Below are 13,317 nucleotides of genomic sequence, written 5' to 3' on the forward strand. Positions count from 1 at the left end.
TACATTATGCTTACGGCAGCTATCAACGATTTTCAGAACAATCTCTAACAATGTGACGACATTCTGAAATCACGGGACTATGTTGGAGGGCTCTAACGTAATTGGTTAGGTTATTTCAGGGGATACTTTCATTATACGGTTGCTATTTGGATTTGAATTTGGTCTTACATTTGAATCATTTGGGTAATTTAAGTGTGTATGTGGACAATTTGGATTTACACCTATATCTGGACGATTTGGATGACAATGTGGACTTGGATGTGGATAACTTAAATTTGCATGTGGACAACTTGCATTTGAATCAGTTGGATTTGGATAATTTAAGTATGTATGTGGACAATTTGGATTCACACTTATATGTGGACAATTTGGATTTATACCTATATGGGACGATTTGGATGACAATGTAGACTTGGATGTGGATAACTTAAATTTGCACGTGAACAACTAGCATTTGAATCATTTGGATGTGGATAATTTATGTATGTGTGTGGACAATTTGGATTCACACTTATATGTGGACAATTTGGATTTACACCTATATGTGGACGATTTGGATGACAATGTGGACTTGGATGTGGATAACATAAATTTGCATGTGGACAACTTGCATTTGAATCAGTTGGATTTGAATAATTTAAGTATGTATGTGGACAATGTGGATTCACACTTATATGTGGACAATTTGGATTTACATCTATATGTGGACGATTTGGATGACAATGTGGATTTGAATGTGGATAACTTAACTTTCCATGTGGATAACTTGCATTTGGATTATCTGAAATTCTATGCAGACCATTTGAATTTAAACAACCTGGATTTGAATTTAGGTAATGTGGACTTGAACTTGGATAACATATATATGGATGTGAACAGTTTGGACTTAAAAAACTTAAATTTGAATGTACATAATTTGAGTTTGGATTTGAATAACTTGCACTTGGATTTGGATAACATGGTCTTTGATTTACGTTATCCTACTTGAATTTACACAATGTAAATTTTGATGTAGACAATTAGATTTGATGTATACGATTAGATTCGTTCTATGTCTCAATGTGACCACACAGAAAGTTTATTCGTGTCTTAACAATAAAAATTATGCTTCAGTACATACTCTTCATACACACCTTACAATTCTAAGATCATTAAAATAAATAAGAAAGAAGAATGGATAATTCATTGCTGACAAACGCACCATGAAGGAATTAGTATAAATACTAAGGTATCGATTATGTGGCAGGCTCAAACCTACCAAACTCAATTAGTAGACGACAGCTTGGAAGTTCTCTGGATTAGGATCAAAGCATGTACTTCTCCATGGAGGACGAACTGCATCGTTCAATGGCATCAGATTCGCGAATTGTTCACCCCATCGAGTATATCCTTTCCCACTCTCGATCATTTAAGGACCGACTTTCGGCCTCTCGACCCAGGAACCTTATCAAAGCGAGGCTTCGTGCTTGGCCCCGTTAGTCAGTGTATTCACTAATTAATCTGATTAGCATCGCCGATACGCGATTCGGTCTGTCACCGAGTATGCTCACGGTACGCATTTCGAGCTTTCTGTCGTCACGAACTAACAGCCGGTCGACTCCTAGATTATCGCTAATGATGAGCCTGGTATTATATGGTACGATCTCAATCAGTGATTTCAACCTCCTCTATTTATTGACTCATTATATAAAATAATGTTCTTCACAATCTTGTGGTAGCATTCTACTTTTTATATATTTTCAATTCTAGCTTTTTGAGTTCCAAGAGACATTTAAAGTTACATTTATAAAACATTTAAAGTGTAGTTCGAACAGAATGCAATTTTAGTGACCTTTTTATTTTCATGACCTTGAAGTATTTGGCAAAGGACGATGTCTTCAGCAATTTTGTTTACACTGCTTATAGTCTTAAACATATTCGAGGGATTATGGCCTACTGTGGCGCTCTCTTGCGGCGAAACGGAGAAGCTGTAAAGATGGCGGCCATATTGGTCTTCGGTGATGCGACTCAGCATTTTAAACAATTACAGAAAAAGAAATAATGTTTTCTCAATGTTCTTTCTTCAAAATTCTTGTTCTGTAGCCGTGAACTTATACAGAGCACAAATTTGTCATTTAATTATTGAGACTTGAAACGAAATTACATAACTTTTCAGTTTCCTCAAATTTTACATAAAGTAACGATAATTTATGAATTATAGCTACGTGAATTTTCATACTTCAGAAGAAATTAAATTTGCAAAAATTTATCTTATTGTGCACTCTTTAAGATGTAGTTGAATGTTACAGTTTTTTAAATATGATTAAAGATATAATATTTATACAGATTTTTTAAAATGTAGTCTTCTTTAAAAGTAAATTGAACATACTCTACCTATGAAATTCATATTACCTCTTTTTAAAATGTCATTCCACTTAGTTAATTTAAGATTAACCCGAAATCGTCCGAAATATCTCATCCCACAAAAGATTTAATCCTCAATAAAAGCTTATGCAGATACTAAATGATGCAAAAGATAAAGGAACGGTAATATATCATGCACCAGCAATATAGGTCCTGTTCCCCGCAAAAGTCTTCATAAGTAAAACATGGCCGGAAAGACAGGTCAATCAAACATTGAAAGAACATCAAAGTAAAGTCAGATTAAAATTCGCCATGCAATCTGGACGACCAGAAGAGCACGAACGGAGTAGCTGGACACACTATACTGTTCGATAAAACCACATTCATCAGTAAAGTACCGCAATTCTTCGCAGAGAAAGACACAATCGAAATGTTGCGTCCCAACAACGTCAATATGGACAATGGATATGATGTTAATCCGATTTGACATTCCATCTGTCGTTTACTTAAAAGTCAATATCCACGTAACAAAGAGTTGCATCGAGCTTTGTGGATGACAAGTGAACCAGAATTCGTCAGATTCAGGTCAGAAGCGTAGTGCAATCTTTAAGAAACGTCAGCGAAATAAACTACGCGATGGGAACTTGGAGAACCATAACAACTACGTAAGTCAAATCGTTGCCGAAGTTTCATGTACAGGGTGTTTCATTTGAAATGGTTCATGCAATTATGTGTTAAACTATTTATTCAGATTCAGTAATAGTTATTGATTACTTTCAGTAATAGTTATTGATTAGTTTCAGTAATAGTTATTTTACTTTTATTATACTGTTGTTATTTGGAGTTGAATTTGGACAATGTGGTCTTGCATTTGATTCATTTGGATTTGGATTCTGAGATTCAAAATCAATTTTGATTTTGTTAATTATATTGCAAATTTTTTTACACAAAGGAATGATATGAGACATTTTGTGTGAAAAGATTTTACAGAATAACATTAAGAATTAATAATCAGTGACATGTTTAAAATTGAAACTGAGAGTCTGGAATTTTAAATTGAGGTTAGGTAACGTTTAGGTTATCCTGTAAAATTTTAAATACTAGTGTTATGAAAATGGCGAACAGTGGCTAACAAATTTAAATAATTTTTACTTTTAAATATGTGTTACATATGCATATAGCAATGATGACTATGGTTAAAACACATAAAAAAGGATTGAAAGACAATCGAAATACCAAGGTGGTATCGATCAAACGTATTCCTACGTCGTGAAGGGAGCTCGATAATCTCCAGCAAGATAAATGTGTAAAGTATGATAATAGCTTTCGACTTGCTCGTTTTGTATAGCATATTTTATCACAATATGTTTCGTATAGCAAGAATTTCATTCTGACGTCCCGTAACGAAATTCTAAAATGATGGCATTTTAGAAAGGATTGAAAATGTTTATAGCAATATTTATAGCAATATAATCAAAAACTTAGAACTACTGTTTTAAAATTTTTAATACTCATTGAATACATAACTGAATTCACATAAATATAATTTGAATGCAAATTTATTAAATATTCCTATAAATTTGAAATTTTCTTGCAGCCAACTATTTTATTAACTTTTGATACAGTTCAAATTTTACAAATTTCACTACAAATTTTTTTAGTAACTGAAGTACTTCAAATATTAAATGAAGAAGTGAAAAGTATTTTTTGGTACTAGCGACACTGACGTCCAGCGTGTGTACTAATCAAAATGGCCGACGTATGTGGACCTCTGACGCTATAAACTATCATAACACATTATATTTGTTATAAAAAAATAAGTAAAAGTTTTCTCAATAATATTGTATAGTACTGTAATTGCTTTTTATAGCCTCCTCTTAAAATCTTACATATATTAAAGATAAATAGTTGTTTGAATAATACATAGCAGTACTTCATTTCTGATCTGAAGTTTGAGATAAAATTATTTTTGTCAGGCTAAAATATTTGACCTAAGTGTTTGCTGCTGAACTATTATGTTCTTTAATACTACACTTACAAGTATTTCTTACTTTTCAATCACTGTTAAAGAAACAAGTGTTACATTAATATTTTTGAGCAATCACGAAATCACTAATAATTTTGAATAATCACTAATTAAATAATTTTGAACAACCATCAATTATTTATAATTTTGAATAATCACCGATTAAGTAACATTAAATAACCATCAGTTAAACATCCCCAAATAATTACAAATTACTGAATAAATTCATTGTGAAAAATCATAAATTAAATAACCTTGAATAACTTAATTTTGAAAAACCATAAATTAAATAACTTTGAATAAATTAATTTTGAAAAATCATAAGTTAAATAATATAAAAAGAATAAGAAATATCTGACAACTTAACACAAAAACAAAATAATCTAACATAAAACTGATAATTTTTGTAGCTATATATCTCATTAATTATACAACTTCATACTTTAATGATGTTCAATTTTTTATTCTTCTTAAAAATAGTACATTTTGATAGAAATGTTTGATGGAGCACCCAGTATAACAGGAAAATCGTAACAGAGATATCAGTTGGTCTCCAATTTGTCATTTGTACGAATCTCAATTAAAGTTTGCGGATTTCGTACCTTGAGAGAACGAGTTTTTCGTCATAGAGGGCGCACGATTCGAAGTACGTAATTGAACCGGTAAACGTGCCTCTGCACGGATTCAGAAGGAATGCCCATTGTTATTCTGCGAACGAACTCAATATTTCTTCCGTTATCGAGAAATTAAGCCGTACCATGAGAAATTGAGCAACAGGAAAGCCGAGGAAGTGACGATAAAATAATTTAGAAGGATCAAATTTCTTGAGGGAGAAGGAGAAATGTTGACTAGAGTTAACGGTTTCCATTATCTACACAAATGAGGTTATTTTCGGGTTAATAGTGAAGTATGGTGGATTACTTTTATTTGGGGTACGAAAATGAGAAGATTATATATACTGGTAATATGCAAGGACTCTTTAGATGAATATAGTATTATTATAATATTGTACAAATTTCTTTATTTTAATATTCTTAAATTTTCAAATTAACAAATTTTTCATTTGTTAATTTTTATATTTTAATATTTCTAAATTTTCTAAATTCTCAAATCTCTACATTTCCAAATTTCTAAATTCTCAAATCTCCACATTCCCAAATTTCTAAATTCCTAAATACTAGAATTTCCGCATTGTCACAATTTCAAGTTTCTAAATTCCCAAATTCTGAAATGATAAAAATTTCAAATTTCTAAATTTCCACATTGCCACATTTTTAAATTTCCAAATTTCTAAATCCCATATTTTCAAAAATCTAAATTTTCAAATCATGCAAATTCTGAAATACTCAAATTGCTAAATTTGCAATCCCAAACATGCAAAGCCCCAAAAGTCCAAATTCCCAAATTCCAATTCTCAAACCCCCAAAATTTGATAATGCAATAATTTGAAACTTTAAAAACCCGAAAATATCAAAACATAAAATTGAAAAATCACATCATGAATCACAAATACAATTCTTTGCAGGAAAAAGCAACTAATTTATTTCACTCACAACAGTTCTACGAAAACGAAAACAAACAATTGCAGGATAATCCTACGGAAAATGAACTAGCTAGTCCGTGAATTTGTCCAGCAACATATTTGGATCTAGTTATCTTGTTTGGCTATCATTTCAGCGTGTTGAAACGCAAGGATAGCATTTCAGCTAGAGTAAACCAGGTTCTAAAACGTGATATTTATTCGGTATGGATATAATTATCGTCACTTGTAGAATTTTGGTTGTAGCTTCTTTGTTTGACGGTGTCGTCGAACCACGAGACGAGTTGGTCTTTAAATAATTTATATCTTCAAGCTTTAGTTATATGATTTTAGTATAATTATTACGAACAGGTATTTCAATCTCAGAGAGACTAAATTCCTGTCTCTGGATCGTCAGAGTCCCAGTTTTATGTGGTGGTTTTGCTTTACAATTCTTGGTCTTGATGAAAATGTGAGGAGCCCTTTTGGAAAGGTAATTTTAAGGTTATGTTTAGGGAAGTTTAGTGTCTGAAAAGTAGAATCAGTAGCGCCACATGTGGGCCAGATATAAAGGCGCCATCTCTGTCTTAACTCGTGTTTACCCTTGAATTACTCATTTCAATTTTTAAAACTCAGAGTTAAGATACTCTTATTCACTCGTTTTACGATAAAAGTTACTTTCCTAATATTCTGACTTCCGTAACAAACATTTCAATCATGGCGGATCGCGACAGCGAAGAATTTCTCAATGTACACGCAGATGCTGCATCTGACTGCAGCACAATTTGTCGCACCGAAAAGAAGTATTAAAAGTTACATAGAAGATACGAACGAAGTTTCGTTTCGTTATGCACAAACTATATTGAAGTTCGTTTACGTTACTTCACTTTCATATTTAAGTAGGAAGTAGTCGTATTAACCTATGAGTAACCTATGAGATAGGTTAGGTTGAGACGAGTAAATTTTCCGCAACGTGTTAAAGGTAGTGGAATACTATAAACTAGTTGAAGTTTAACTATATTAGCCTATTTTCCTATCAATCGGTAACAACCTACCAACCCAGGAATTGGCGCATAGTCGACTCAAAGTAAAAGAAGCCACTCGTTCTCTCCGCCTGTCACCAGCGTGAGCACTTCCAGCGTGACATGTCGGCAAATAAAAATAATGACAACTGCTGAACGCAATTCGCAGTCACTCCCGAGACTACCGACTGTCTTTTTCGGTCTAATTGGTGTGTGACAGCTCGAGTCAATAGTTCGCCCGAAAATACGTAAGTGCCCATTTTTCTATTCTGACCAATTGGGGCTGTCCTTCCAAACACCTGGGTTATCCTTACGCCAATTCCTGGGCTACGGTAAATACTGAAATATCTGCGTTTAGTAGTTTAGACAGAAAGGGAAAGTGATCTGGTCGAGGGGTTTGATAAGAATAAGTGCAAGTTACCTATGAAGCAAACACCTGGATCCTCCTGTGCGCCAATTCCTGAGTTACGGTAAATACTGGAATCTGTGTTCAGGAATTAGGACGAGAAGGGAAAGTGATCTGCTTGAAGAGCTAAGGGTTGATAAGGATAGATGCAAGTCGGTGCAGTGGTCGACAACGAAGTTTACAGATATTTCCCTGGATGCCAAACGCGCAATATACTGCGCATAACCTCGAACGACTATTATTTCATTTCGCCTGGTTGCCTTAGAAATACGATTTTTCCACTCGATTGAAGAATTACGTCGGTTCAGATTGTTTTCCAGTTTAACGGAATACTATTTATATAACTACCAGCGGTCCAAACACTTCTTTTGTAGTATAACATTTTATTGAATTTCGATAACTGAGCAGTCAAATACGCCGACTTCTATGTTTACGATCTTCTTTCTTGGTTCGTTGGAAAAATAATATTTCATTCTGTTGTCATTAATGCGCATTTCCTTCCCTGTGTGTATAAGGATGAAATAAAGGCAATATAAATTTGATTGCTTTTTGATGCTTTCTTTGCAGGATTTAAACATTTTATTCGGGGTTTTATGGTGATTATGTAATAAAGTTCATGCTAAATCAAAATGTGCTAAATTAGAGGCAAGTTTGGGAAAGATATAGTTATAAAATTTGAGAAATCTGGAAATTTGAGAAATTCGAGAAATCTGAAAAATTTGGAAATTTGGATATCTGGATATTTGGATATTTAGATATTTGGGGAATTTGGAAAAATTGGAAAATTTAAGAAATTTGGGAAACTTGGATAACTAGGAAAATTTACGGATTTGGGGAATTTGGGGATATGACAATTTAGGAATTTGGGAATTCGGAAATTTGGGAACTTGGGGAATTTGGAGAAACTGAAAAATTTGAGAAATTCAGAAAATTTAGAAAATTTAGAAAATTTAGAAAATTTAGGAAATTTAGGAAATCTAAGAAATTTAGGAAATTTAGGAAATTTGGGAAACTTAGAAATTTGAAATATATAAGAAATTTCAATTTCTGTGTAAAAAATCATTGAATTATAATTTTTAGATTTTCACATTTTTAAATTGTAAAATTTGTGTATCTACAAGTGGTACAATTTTCAATTTTCCAAATATTCAGGTTATCAATATGTCAAATTTTTAAATTGGCATATTTGGACATATTCCAATTTTGAAGTATATTTTTTATACAGTGAAGTGCACAGCTTGACTCTGCAGTCTGACTTTTAAAAGTTTGTCAAATATTAAAGTGACTAAAAATGTATTTTTTATGACGTTTTAAAAGCCAAATTACAAAATTCGTCGCTGTACGTTGTTCTATATTGTAGAAAATATTATTCAAAAATATTTCAATTGATGTTCTAAAATATTGTGTATTATTTTATGTTGTTTACAAATTTTTCAAAGTTTATATTTGTAAGTTCATAAATTTGCAATTTTTCAGATTTCCACATTCATAAAACATCAAGACCACAAATATACAATAGATAAATTTTTAAGTTCCAAACTTTTCATTCAAATTTTAAAATTACCAAAATTCTCAAGTTTTCAAATTTCTCAAATTTCTCAAATTTCCACATTTCTCAGATTTTTCAAGTTTTACAAATTTCTCAAATTTCTTAGATTCCACAAATTTTCAAATTTCTCAGATTTCTCAAATTTTACAAATTTCCAAATTTCTCAGATTTCTCAAATTTTACAAATTTCCAAATTTCTCAGATTTCACAAATTTCCAAATTTTTCAGATTTCTCAAATTTTACAAATTTCACAAATTCTTCAAATTTCTCAAATTTCTCAAATTTCACAAACACAAGCTTCACAAATTTCCAAATTTCTCAAATTTCTCAAATTTCTCAAATTTTTCAAATTCTCAGACCTTCAAATTTCCAAAAATACCAAAATACCAAATATTCAAATTCTCCATATTCCCCAAATCTCCAACTCCCCAAATTCCCCAAAATCCGTGAAAACTCCAAATTTTGAAGTTTGCAAATCTTTTCCCGGTAATTTTCGTATCACAGCGCATACAATTTCATCCGCAGTACAAATACAATATTTTTCCCTCAATCTCTTTGTTTATTTCATCGACGAACCAGTTTCGAACTCGCAATTGTTATAATCGCACAAGGCACAAAATTATCAAGTTTATAATAGCAGCCGCACAATACGTTTTCGATAAATGAACTCGCAGGTTAACAGGTTGATATAAGCGACGTATTTTCCGGACATAAATATCGTGGAAAATGTATGAGAGATACACGTCACTTGAATTCACCGAAATAACAAAAGAATACTCGAGGGTCTACCAATTAACAGCACCGACTGTTAATACGTGGCGAGATATTGATCAAAGTTTAATAGAAAGATTTAATAACAGTATGGCAAGGAGTATTTTCCAATTAATTTATCGTATCTACTGGAGCAGTAATTGAATATTGAAAACTTTTACTGTAATTAATTATTGAACGAGTGGTATTTTATTATTGAATTTATATTTCTGTTTGTTTTTTGAATAACTCTTTTTTTCACGGGAATAATTGCTTTTGTAAATATAATTGTTTTATGAGAATTTTTATTGGAGTCTATTATATGTCGTGTAGCTTTAGGTAATTTTTAAAAAAGAACAATTTGAGATGTAATAGTCAATTTATAGTGGATGAAGTTGAGGTTATGTTTCTTGTAGCTGAGGTTATGTTTGTTGTAGCAGAGGTTATGTTTCTTTTGAAGTTAAAAAAATTGCTTGCAATATTTTAGATGTATTCTTAACAATATATCAATGCACATTTATCGAAATGTCAAGAATACTTCTAATAGAAAAATGCTATATAACAAAGTATTAAAAATGTATTCATACGTGTTGCATAATGAACATCTGACAATTCTAACATCACATATGTAAATTAAAAGACTGAATTAATAATTTAGGAAAAATTATATATAACTATCTAAATGAAGCTATTTATAACAATATAGTATAGCTTTCTACAGATTCTGTTAAAAATATGAAGTTGGTAGTATTGTAACTTAACCTAAAACACTCAATTAACACATCACTTTTAAACGAACAAAATTTAAATAAAAAATGTACTACAAACTTAAACGAAATTTTCATTTAACACAAAATGTACTAAAAGCTGTCAGCTAATTTGAAAAATCCAATCAAAGTAAATATTAAAATGATTTAAGAATACTAAAATTTTCATTGCGTTTTGTTAGGTTATCCTTACATTTCTAAGAGTATCATAAAAGCTCTAATTTAACTCCATTATTAACGATGTTAAAATATGCAGTAAGTTATAATCTCATTCATAATCTGAAGTTGCTGAAGGTATTTGAAGCGTTCATTAAAAGCAAAAACAGCAAGAGCGATTCATTTGAACCTGCTTTTATCCGATAAGTCCTATTCTGCTCCATCTATTTAATTCCTTGGAGTTCAATCAGATGCTTGACCCGGTGTTCTGTTATCAGAAACCGTTTTGTTCATCGATAGAATTATTTAAAGTAAATAATGAATTTAAGGCAATATTTTTAATAATATTTTAATTTAGTTGTTTATATTCAACTGTAAATTATTTAGCACAATTTTTATTTTTAATGTATGTTATTAAAAATTACTAAACTGTTATAGTAAAATAACAAAAGTATTTGACATAAATTTAACATAGGACCTTTAATAATATTTTAACAAATTATATACTTAATATATAGCTTCTATAATATATCAATTAGTATTATAGGTTCTACAATACATCAATTTCTATTGCATACCGATGTCAACCCACGAGTTGGCGCGTCAAGGGATTAATATGTTCAGAAGAGCTATTCTAATTGGTTCGAATATAAAAATGGACCGCTCACACGTATTTTGGGCAATAGTATTAACTCGAATGGTCAACACACCAATTAGACACTTTAATTTTTCCGTATCATATTGCCTCTATTTGACGCAGTCAATTTTTATGGAATCTTTAAGTACAACTCAATTCTAATGTGCCACATTTAACAACTCTGTGCCGCCATCTACAGTCCCTAACTGCACCATGAACTATAAAATGGCGGACTATTACAAGTTCAACAAACGCAGCAGTTTACTTAACAGCAAAACTTGACTAAAATATTATTTTTTCAACAGTAAAGACTATATTTCAGTACTAATTATATAATATAGTTCCTAAAATAGTATATTTCAATAATACTCACGTTCATCTGGAAATATTAGAAACCTACAAGGTTATATACTATTAGCACTCGTTTCTAGAATTTTTCTAACCATGAAAACTAACCATGAAACTAAGTTTTAACTTTGTATTAAAATATTTTCTGCGTATACTGTAATTTAGTTTCAATTTTCTTCTCTCTGATATTCTAAACATAACTTCTCGAATAGTCTAATAGACACGATATACTGCTATTAATCTACTAGTTGGCGCGTGAGGAGGCTGACGTGTTCGGAAGAGCTGCAATTGATCAGAATAGAAAATGCCTCATACATATTTTTGGCGGTAGTATTGACTCGAACGGTCGCACACCAATTATTATCCTTCCCAAGTTCCAAACTTTCAAAGTTCTAACCTTCCAAGGATCCAACCTTCCAAATTTCCAATCACCCAAAGTTCCAACCTTCCAAAGTTTCAATCTTGCAAAGTTTCAACCTTGCAAAGTTATTAATTTCTAATGTTATAATCTTCTAAACTTTCGATATTCCATAATTTCAACCTTCTCAAATTTCTCCTTTCACAAGTTCTAACCTTCCAAAGTCCCAACTTTTCAAGAATCCAATCTTTCAAAGTTCCAACCTTCCAAAGTTCTAACTTTTCAAAGTTCCAACCTACCAAAATTTTAACCTTCCAAAGTTCCAACCTTGTAAAATTTCAACCTTCTAAAGTTCCAACCTTCCATAGTCCCAACCGTACAATGTTTTAATCTTCCAAAGTACTCATCTCCTAAAGTTTGAATCATGCGAAGGTTCAATCTTTCAAAGTTCCGACCTTCCACAGTCCCAACTCTCCAAAGTCCCAACCTTCCCCATGTTCCAACCTTCAAAAGTCCCAATCTCGCAAAATTCTAACCTTCCAAAGTTCCAACCTTGTAAAATTTCAACCTTCTAAAGTTCCAACCTTCCATAGTCCCAACCGTACAATGTTTTAACCTTCCAAAGTACTCATCTTTTAAAGTTTGAATTATGCGAAGGTTCAATCTTTCAAAGTTCAGACCTTCCACTGTCCCAACTCTCCAAAGTCCCAACCTTCCCCATGTTCCAACCTTCAAAAGTCCCAACTTCGCAAAATTCTAACCTTACAAAGTCCCCATTTTCCAAAGTTTGAATCACCCAAAGTTTCAACTTTCCAATTTCCTGACGTTCCTGGATTTCAATTTTCGAAAGTCCTAACCTTTGCACATTTCGATCATTCTAAACTCGTTCATTCAACCTTCTTAACATAATTTCTGAAATAGTCTAATACGAGATACAAGATCTGTACGTCTAACAACATGGCAGTTAGATACAATGCATTTTTCATTATTTCATGCGTCAGTTTACCAGAACTATAGAAATTCATACCAATACAAGTACATCAATTTACCTATAAATTACTAATAATTGACGAGTTAGTGATAAATTTTATTATTACGTATAAAACATTTTAATTATCAACTCTTTAATATCAGTTCACATCTTTGATCGAGGTACGGAGACAAATTAGTATCATGATCGTCATATTCTTCCTCATTTAAGTTTTTTTTACTTATTCTTCCTGTCGTGCTTCATTATCACCCTGAGCTGCTATGACCGTTATCACGATCTTCTTCGAGAACAAAAAGAAGGATCTTCAAGGCTATCAGTATCGATTACATCACCTCCATCATTATTCTTAAGTCCTGTAAAGTACTCCTCAATATTCTATCAAATCTCAGACTTCTGATGCCTTGGAACTATCGCGATCTTGCGTGTTGCAATAACTTTCTATGT

At 31.8% G+C, this 13,317-nt stretch overlaps 1 protein-coding gene across 3 annotated transcripts in view; it reads left to right on the top strand.

The window, feature by feature from the left end:
* Positions 1–13,317, top strand: part of LOC100880608 (neurotrimin) — a 185,131-nt gene that overhangs the window by 44,152 nt on the left and 127,662 nt on the right. The window lies entirely within an intron of this gene.

The sequence above is a fragment of the Megachile rotundata genome, chromosome 14 (genome assembly GCF_050947335.1).
Source record: "Megachile rotundata isolate GNS110a chromosome 14, iyMegRotu1, whole genome shotgun sequence".
Lineage (NCBI taxonomy): Eukaryota > Metazoa > Arthropoda > Insecta > Hymenoptera > Megachilidae > Megachile > Megachile rotundata.